Raw genomic sequence first — 10,451 nt, 5'->3', positions numbered from 1 at the left:
TAGGCAATCTGCCTATCTGCTCACGCTTCAGTACCCCAGACACAAAAATGAATGGCATGTAACATTAGACGTAACGGAACAATTGCTGCACGTCAGCACAAAATAGTCTGTGCACGGTATGTGGAATGAGCTTTATCAAAAATGGTAAAATGCACAGTGTAGGGATTACGAAACTCAAGAGTTACCAAGAGAAAATTTAAATTATGAAAAAATGACAAAGCCAACGACTGGGAGAAATGCAAGTCCAGGAAAGAGAAAATAGTTCACATCCAGCGCCTTTGGTGCAAATGACTAGCAATTACTACAACGAGAACTGTAAAAAATGACAGCTGACCGGGACTAGAGCTGACAGTCAATGGTGTGCACATATCCAGCGTTCCTTCACAAAAACGTCAATAAGCAAAAAAAAAAACATGGTCAAGGAGAAGCATCCCTATTGAAAAAAAAAGCGACATCAGGTCTGATGTGATTTGGGACACTGTCTTGATGCTAACACAGAGCTGCTCTGATGCTGATGTTAACACCAGCTGATGTTAGCATCAAGACAGTGTCCCAAATCACATCAGATCTGATGTTAACATCACAGCTGCTCTGATGATGATGTTAACATCAGAGCTGCCCTGGCTGATGCTCACATCAGAGCTGTCTTGATGCTGATGTTGACATGAGAGCTGCATTGATGCTGGTTATGGCAATCTTGAAAATGCTGCAGTCTTGGTTCACTGAAATGTTCTGCAAAGAAAGCCCCTCATGCCTGCGGTATATGAGTACCGACAAGAACCCTCACGAAACAGGAGATAGCAGCAACAAATCACTTCACCACAACAATTCACCACTCCGGAGTACGTACCTTTTAACGCATATCCATTTATCATCAACATACCTGAGCGTTGAACTCACGGGGGCACAAAAATTGGTAATAATCGAACGGTGAACAACAACGCAAAAGAGCACACCTAGGTCCTCATTTCCGGTCCAACGTGTCCTTCTTCCGAAAAAGCACTTGTAAGCGTTGTTATGTCGAGCAAGAGTCCCCACCGCATTTGAACACGGTGCTTGAGTTTCTCTTGCTGGAGGCCGCTGCGTCATACACGCTGAACCTGCATGAAATGTCGTTCCAGAAAATACGATGGCAGGACACCTATATGTAGAGCAGTGTAGAGACATATGACATACCGTCTGCACAAAGCATACAGTAGACTTCACTTGGCGTTCTATCTCCCTGTCGTTGTGCAGATCCCTGCAAATAGAGTAAAACGGACAATGAGAATGCATGGCGCAGTCGAACATATTACTTCACAGTTATATTAGTTACACACCTGAAACGGCAAGGATCCTGAAGGCGAAGAACGATTTGGCTTCACATGCAAGGCAGCGTCTTCACTCTTCGACATGTCAAACGAGACCGACTGGTCTGCTCGCGGTTAGAAGAAACGCTTCCACTTACAGACAGTTGCAATATCAGACGGGTTGCAAGAACGACAGCATCAGGTGAGAACAACAATACAAAGCCTCTTAAACGCTTTAGACTTGCTGGAACGCTCGCAATTACGCGAACTACACGCGGCGACGAGAAACGACCGTTACAGCAGCCAAAGCGAACCCAACAAGAACAGCGCATGCGCGACAGGCAGCGCTGGCTGGTGGCATGAAGGCAAAGCGACGACGCGCGAGCGCGGGCGAGTGAGCCTGTGTTGAAATGGGCATGGAGCCAACATCTCCGCGCAATGGCTTGGCGGACGAAATATGACGACGGGTAGAATCGTACTACCTCTTGAGATTGTGGCCGTTCCAGGATCTTTCGAGAAATGCTGCTGTTTTCATAAGAATCACTGAATGTTGTGTTTGAAGCAAAATTGCAACATGAGATTGGCCAAAGCTAAGGTATTAGTTAGTTATGATTGTGAACAGATCGGCAGTGCAATCTGACAGTGAGAGATCGATAGAATCAAAAACAACAACAACAAAACACTCACTGTTTTGCCGACCCTTTCTCTAGTGTTCTTTCTTTCTTTCTTTCTTTTTTTGTTATAATGAAGGAAAGCAAGGTTAAATGCTACATTTTTCTTGACTGTGTGCGATGGTGTACATCACAGGTTCCTCATGTGCCATGAATCTACTTAAAAGCTGCTGATGGTGTCAGGGCATCACACTTATAACAGTGACCAGAATGCGGCAGGAGTACTTTTGAGGCACTCTGGCCACGTTGACCACAAAACGGCGTTCCATACTCCCTCCGAACCAAACTTTGCAAAACTTGTAGCACAGAAACATTAACAACACACACGCCGGCCATTTGCGCCCAGCAATGACAACGAAAACGAAGATGATGGCGATGGCAGTCGCGGTAGCCCAAATGCAGGGAGCTCCAGCGTAGTCTTTGCGGGTTTCGGTGCAGCGGTTTTCGTCCGATCAGTTGGACTTGCTAAAGCTCTCTTCGTTTCGTTTCACGTGAGTTTTTCGTTTCTGGGGATTCGGTCGTTTCGTTCGGGCGTGGCCGACTCTTCCCGAGTATCTTGTACTTGCCTGCTTTGCAGTGAGGCTCCATTAATACTTCTGTTCAGGGTACTGCGTGTGCATGTTTTCTGTCATACAACACAACACAACACATGAAGTGAACTGCAGCCCAATGTTTGAAAGAGTTACCTCATACCAGACAGCCAAATTCCTTCCTGAAGGGATGCTTCACTGTCTCGTACAGCTTGGGACAAAAGTTTCTGAAGCACGGGTGTTTTGTATTTCACTTCTCCACGCCTCCCCTGCGGCTTAAGGGGAACACTTGTTGAACAGAATCCTTGGGCAGATTTTTCCCAAGGATTCTGTTCAACAAGCATTCCCCAAAGGTGGCTGGGAGAAGTCCAATAAAGAATAACCGTGTTTCAGAAACTTTGTCTCAAGCAGTACCATCCGATCACGTGTTACCGAATCTGCATAAACATCGGGAGACGAGCGGGATGAAATACTTAGCCAGTACACCACAGCAGATCGGGACGTTAACGGGGATCCATCGGGAAAGAATCCTGGCCGGGACGCAAACGGGAATCTATCGGGAAAGAATTCTGACCTGGACACGAACGGGGATCTATCGGGAAATAATTTCATGTAGTTTCCCTCTCCCTCAATTCTTCCCCCTCACATAGTCGGGAAGCAGTCGGGCTTGTGACGGCGATATCGGCCACCTCGAACCCATCATCCCCGTTACGTTCCCAGCCGAATCCCAGTCCTTTGTGCTGCTTGGGCAGGATCTTTTTCTTTTATTTGCTTACGGGTGCAACGGGGCTGATTTATATGGACCTGCTTATTTGTTCCGTTGCGAATTTTCACCAGTACTGCACAACAAAACCACTAAGCGCATTAGGTGCATAAAATTATTCCGATCTACTGCATGAAATAGGGGTTCACCTGACATGTCGAGCCAACGGGTATACATCACTCGTTAATTCGAAAGAAAGGTTATTCAAATTGCCTTAGGTAGTCTTTTATCACGAAATGTCGTCTCGCTGACTGCTAACATTATTGGACATGTCACGAAAAGTGGTGGTTATTTTCGTATGTCTCTTTGAATATCTCTCAAGGCAACGCGTGTTCTGTGTGTAGGTGATCGCAATATCCCTGAATCACGTAGTCCCCAGTTGGTGTTCCCAGATCGCTGCCACGTGTCCCAATGGCCGATAACTAGACGGAACAGCACCAGGATACAGGCAGCCAATATTACGAACAGTAGCCCGTTCTTCTGCTGTGCACACCGCCAGACGACTAGCTGACCGTCTTCATGCACACGAGCAGTAACGCTTGTATGGTGCCCCTCCCCCCTTTTTTTACTCCTCGGATACCATGATAAAATTATTCCACCTGATCTGAGAGATTGGCACGACTGCTTCCCTGCAGATTATTTCCTGCACTGCCCTTTTCTTGCTGCAAGAGGGTTGGAGAAGGGGTGTGCGGAAAGGGGATTTCATGCAAGGTTCTGCAATGATGAACTCTCCTCCTGAGCGTTGGATGAAAGCTGGCTGCCGAGTAGGCTGCGCAAGATCCTTTCCAGCTAGGGTGCCTGAATACTAGCTCCCTCTGTGTAGCTCTATGCAAAGGAAGCTAGTGTTCCGCACCCTATTCCCAGCTTTCTTCTTCTTTTGTGTGGTGTATGTGTTCGAGGGTCACGACCGGTCGTAAAGAATTGGATGCTCCAATTTTCTGCAGACACCCTGCGAAGGAGCAGGACTTTGTTAAGCTTCTGGTCTTTGTTGTGAGAGCGAATCGTCGGTTCTCCCCCCCCCCCCCTCCAACAAGCGTTGATATGTGAAGCGGGACAAAGGCCCCAAAGACACGTGTAGTTGCCCGGAGGGGTTGCGACAGGTCATCTCACGTTATCCCAGATAAATGTAAGAGACTGTTCTTTCAGTGATGTGAACCTGCATTTAAAGTCTCACAGCGAAGAGGGTAATAGAAGCCGAGAAAATGGGAACCGCAAACATCGAAATTCATGCATCACTGACACACAGCCCTCGCCGCCGGAGGGGGAGGGGGGAGGTAGACGAGCGGTCTGCCTGCCTAGGCTGGCGGCACGTTGCTCGGGCCCTCGCCGCCGCCAGTGAGGCAGCGCACGAGAAGTCACGTGCTTACCACTCCCAATGGGAATGGACGCAACTCTGAGCTCTGTGGCGTCTGCGCTTTGCTCGGGAGTGTGTTCGAGGGCTTGTATCTCGTACGACACGTAGAAGAATAATTCTTTTTTCTCGGTATTCTGGCGTGCAGTACAATGCATCCATGATGTAATAGCCACACCTATGAAAGTGTCCCAACCGTTTTATGAAACATAAGATGTCAAAACAATATCAGTCTGAAGGTGACAAATTGGGCTACCAGCCTCCGTAGGTTGTCCCCCAGTGTTTGTATGCAGCTTGTGTTGCGCAGTATAGGACGTAGCATTTGCGGAGGGGGATATGTTTATAGAAAGAAAACAAAAGAAAGAAAAGAGGAAATGTCAGCCAGGCTGATGCCGGGCTACATGAGAGGGGCTACACACTTTTATTGTGAACTGTTGAGCTAAAAATGATGATGATCAGCATAACCATCACGCCCAACGGAATTGCTAAGGTCATTGACTTTTTAAAACTTTCCACGAGCGGTGGGGCAGACTCCATTAAGGCTAAAATCCTTTCTGGTACAAAGAACATCTCGAGCATCATTTTGTCCTGCATGTCCTATTTACTCAATCACTAAGCGAAGGGACCTAGCCTGCAGACTGGAAGCTAGCAAAGGTCATTCCTATCCACAAGTCCGGTGACCGGTCATCCCCAAGTAACTATCGTCCTATATCCTTAACTAGCATTCCATGTAAGATCCTCTAGCACATACCTTCCTCACACATAGTTCACTTCCTTGAGAGCAACAGCTTCTTCTTCGCCTATCAGCACGGCTTTCGAGAGCATCTGTCTTGTGAAACCCAACTAGCAGGCTTCATACATGACATAACATCTAACTCAGACAGTGGATGTCGTACCGATGCGCTTTTCTTGATTTTTACAAAGCTTTCGATAGGGTACCACACGACACATTCCTTCTTAAGCTTTCTGTTCTGAATCTCGACAGCAATGTAATCCACTGCCTACGTAATTTTCTCTCGCAACGCCCTCTCTTCGTCATTTGCAATGGTCACGATTCATCATCCACTCCCGTTGGCTCCGGCATACCCCAAGGATCTGTACTAGGCCCTCTTTCTGTTCTTCGTATACATCAATAATCTTCCCGTTAACATATGTTTGCAAATCCGCCTCTTCGCCGATGACTGTGTGCTATACCGTAAAATTTGTTCCTCTGATGATGAAATAACACTACAGAACGACTTATCCTCAATCCAATCCTGGTGCGACACTTGGCCACTGAACTTAAGTAAATGTTCACTTGTAAGGTTCCAACGCCGTAAAACCTCGCATCACTTCCAGTACACCCTTAACAACACCCTCATAACGCCCTCTAGTACTTACAAGTACCTCGGCGTATATCTTTCAGCGGATTTGACATGGAATAACCACATTGATAAAATAATCTCAAATGCTAATCACACCCTAGCCTTCATCCGACGCAATCTTAAATCGGCCCCACCTACCTTAAAACTACTCACGTACCTAACATTAGTTCGTCCTAAACTAGAATATGCATCATCAATATGGGATCCTCACCAGAGGTAATTAATAAGTAATATCGAATCCATTCAAAACTGAGCAGCACGATTAATCTGTAATGATTTTTCTCCTAATACATCAGTCACTGCTTTGAAACGCGAACTTAACCTGTCGCCCTTAGAACAGAGCCGTCTTGTCTCACGTCTATCTCTCTTTCATAAATTCTTACTTAACATTCCCTCACAACAGTGTCCGATTCGCCAATCCACTGCCATCTTTCCCCGCCTTGATCACCCAAATAAAGTCGACCGCTTTTTATGTCATTCTAATGTTTTTCCAAAATCATTCTTTTGGCGCACCGTCCTAGAATGGAATGACCTTCCGAGCAATACCGCTACAATAATACAAACTCAAGAATTTCATAATGCCATCTCTGTTCTGTTCTCGTAGTTATTATATTGTTACCTTCCTATGTGTTTTCCTTGTGTACAGTACATCTTAACGTACTGTATTAACGTATATCACATGGTCCATTTTCATTGTTGTAACCCCCCCCCCTTCCCCATGTAATGGCCCTCAAGGGACCTTTGGAGGTATCTTGAAATAAATAAATAAATAAAAAGAGTGAGTCAATGTAACGTGCTGCGTTAAAAATATACATAATGTACACACCGCATTTTTTGCACTACTCTTGTACATATCATGGAACAACATAGAAGGGACAAATACATACAAAGCCTCAATTTGCCTAAGAAATTAACGATGAAAGATGAAAGTCACTGAAAAGGTTAGCTAGCTGTAGGACTTGAACCCACATCTTCTGGATTGCCGGTCCAGGGCTCTACCAATTGAGCTAAGCTAACACGCCTTCTCGGCGACTTCCAGGGTGCGTCATCTGAAGGGACAAACCAGCCACTCTCTCTCACTCATCCTCCTTTTACTCTTACATTTTTGCTCACTCATACACACATCCATACGACGGGATCGACGCAGGCGGCAACTGTTGAATATGATAGAACTGATGTTCTGAGGCTGGAACAACATAGAAGGGACAAATACATACAAAACGTCAATTTGCCTAAGAAATTAACGATGAAAGAACGACGTCGATCCCGTCGTACGAATGTGTGTATGAGTGAGCAAAAATGTAAGAGTGAAAGGAGGATGAGTGAGAGAGAGTTGCTGGTTTGTCCCTTCAGATGACGCGCCCTGGAAGTCGCTCAGAAGGCGTGTTAGCTTAGCTCAATTGGTAGAGCCCTGGACCGGCAATCCAGAAGATGTGGGTTCGAGTCCTACAGCTATCTAACCTTTTCAGTGACTTTCATCTTTCATCAAAAACGGAAAGGTCAGCCTGCGCTACGGCGGCTTGCTATTCAGTTCACCCAGAAGGCCATACCCGCAGGAACCGAAGAAGTGCTTTGGTCACCTCACTATGCTATGTGGGGCCTAGCAGAGAAGACCTGGAAAAGTCCGAGATCTTGAGGCGAGCGATGCGCGACCCCAGGAGAAGACGGTGTTGGCGGTAACGGGTGCAATAGAGCAGCGGGTGCAGAATGTCTCCTTCAAAATGACAGGTGGGGCAGATGGGTGGTGGAAGGTGGCCCATCTTGAAGAGGAGAAGAGGAGTCCGCGGCACGTTCAGTCGGAGCCTGCGGAGCAAGGACACTTCCTCCCTGGGATAGCGGCCTACCGTAGTGTGGAACATCGTCGTGTAATCTTTACGGGGTTAAGTGCATATTTCTCAGTGATGGACACACGCGCACGCATAAAAAGAGACGATTATGAGGTGGGGCTCATGCCGGACAGCAGGCTGGGTGCTGCCGCAGTGCCATTTGATATAGACATATTTGAATTACTTCATTGGTTTGTCGGAAACGAAAATCGACTTCGGGACTCTAACGTTCTTCTTTCTCGCAGGCGTTGCCTACGTGTGAATGGGATATGAAGCAAGTACAGTAACAGTTGGACGCTCTATATTTTCGTTTTGTTATCTGCGGATAAGAAAAAAGTTTTGCAGAACTTTGCGAACAAGAATTACAGTTCTTTATCTGGAGACGCAAATTAAATTCCATCAGAAACCCACGATGTCTTGGATCAGTATCGGTGCAATAAACTCAGCCAAGATTCAGTCACGAAATGTACGAATGGAGCAATATGCTTCACATGGATGACGGAAGTTCTTTTTATTAGGAAATAAGCGGAGTCTCCTTCAACTGAACTCCCCTTATCTATAAAGAATTGTATGCTCGTGCTAAAAAAAAAAAAAAAAAAAAAGAGCAAGAAAATGTTCGATAAAAAGATTTTTGACGAAATGTGTATTTTTCGACGGAATGGCGTTCCTGGAACCCTCCGGACCTTTTCCGTCTTTTGTTTGAGGGAGATGAGCTGTCAACTTATCGTAAGACACTTCTCCGTAGCTGTACCGTCAAAAATGGAAGGGAAATCCCATTTTGTACATTTTGTGTGTGTGTCTGTTGTTCTGAAACGCGAGGTATCTGATGTTATAGATGAGAGTACTATCTGCAGAAGCTTTCAAGTGGACACTTGTACTCCCTGATATTCAGTCACTGAACATCTCTGCCGTCTTCCGCGATGCGACGTGCGTAGGTTTCGTAACGCCACTAGCGACTGCGTATGGGTAGTTTCTCTCACTATATGAACGTTCCTGGTGAAATGTGGCACATCAGCCTTCCCAATTTCCTCTGCCGTCGCACGTTTCAAAAGGTGAAGATCGCCGTCTTCACCTATCTCGTTTATATTCGTACGTCTCATGTCCAGCTGATACTCGACGAATGTGAACACCAACTCTTCAGCTTCCTCGTCCCGCTGGTCCTCCCATCGACGTTTCAAAAGCACCATATTCGTGCCTTGATTACGTCCGTTTCGTGACCATATCGAGTGCTCCATATGCGCAACATAGAGTAAAGAACTGTATTGGATTCACACAAAAACAAATGGAAGAAATTGATGGCGTTACCCGACGAATTCCGCTATCCCACGCATATCCCCCCCCCCCCTCTGTATACCACAAAGTGAAAACTATAGGAGGTTACCCCCACACCACTTCCATACAAGTGGGACAAAACGTGACATGGCGAAACATAAGGAACATAAGGAGGAACCCACACAACACCTAGCACACAAGCTTCCGCACTTTCTCCATAGCACAGCTGAGCGAAGTTCATAAATGCTGAAAATGCAGTATCCTCCTTCTTGGGCTCCCGAGAGCTCAGCACCTTTACGGTATCCAAATCTCCGTTGTCGAGACGGAGGCAGGTTTCAATCAAACGCTTTGGGGTGCGTGTCTCCTGCAGCGCATGATGATGTTTTCTGGGTTTTCCACCGTTACATGCAGTGAGTACTTAGTCAGTCTTGCCAACTTTGCGCTGGAACTGTCGATCGTAGGAGAGGTTCATGCAAAGTCGATACAATGGTGTTTGAATATGGCGCAATCTGCTGGACGGTTCACTGAATTTTAGCAGTGGGCCTGTGTGCAGTGGTGAGTGGTCGTCGGTTTGTAACCACTTCACTGTCAACGATTTCAACAGGTTCTTCACGTCTGAGCTTGAATATATACCACGTTACATGGATTATAGATGTTTCTCTATTAGCATATACGAGGGTGGTTCCATAAGTTTCCGGCCCGAGGTAGTAAATGCGCTTCTGTATGCTTCTTGTATTTCACTTTTGTTTCTTCACTTCCTGTTACACTATCTGAGATCACTTCTGGTTCACTTTCTGTCTCTTCTTGATTTCATATGGAACTCCCCATTCCTCATCTTAAAAATTGTTGTTCTGGGTTTCTTTTTATTTTGTTTATTTTGCAATTGCAAGGCCGTCCTTTTGTCTGGCTGACCGTTCCTTTTTCATTCAATAAACCTTCATATCCCCCCCCCCCCCATCCGGTATCTTACCCGCTGCTTCGTTGTCGGGCATCCCTGTATGCCCAGGGATCAATTGAGTCAACATTTCATGGCTAACACGCATGGGTTTCTTCTATTCAATGAGAGAATCCTGTACTGTTTGTGCCGTACACCCAATTCTCGAGAACGATGTTAGGCATGAAAGCAAGACTCCTTCTTATTATGTCTTTCCGAGAAGTCGGGCCTTCGAATTGCAGTAGGAACATGGCCAATTGCGCAGACAACTGACCTGTAGCTACGTACCAGTGATGTAGACTTGACGACACAAATCGTATTCAAATCAAATCCCTGTTGTACCGATGACCGTAAATCGCATCGAAATCAGGTTCCAATTTAAATTTGTGTTGGACAATCAAATCATTTTGAATCCGGGTTTCTATTTTTTATGTCAAATCAAACAACTTTT

At 46.0% G+C, this 10,451-nt stretch overlaps 1 non-coding gene across 1 annotated transcript; it reads right to left on the bottom strand.

The window, feature by feature from the left end:
• Positions 1 to 6,912: 6,912 nt before the first annotated feature.
• On the bottom strand, positions 6,913 to 6,985 carry Trnaa-ggc (transfer RNA alanine (anticodon GGC)). Its single transcript has one exon. It is a non-coding gene; the product is annotated as a tRNA-Ala (tRNA).
• Between the last annotated feature and the right edge of the window lie 3,466 nt (positions 6,986 to 10,451).

This window comes from Ornithodoros turicata, chromosome 2 (assembly GCF_037126465.1).
Source record: "Ornithodoros turicata isolate Travis chromosome 2, ASM3712646v1, whole genome shotgun sequence".
Lineage (NCBI taxonomy): Eukaryota > Metazoa > Arthropoda > Arachnida > Ixodida > Argasidae > Ornithodoros > Ornithodoros turicata.
The sequence above is the reverse complement of the archived record's forward strand: the minus strand, read 5'-3'. Positions and strand labels throughout refer to the sequence as shown.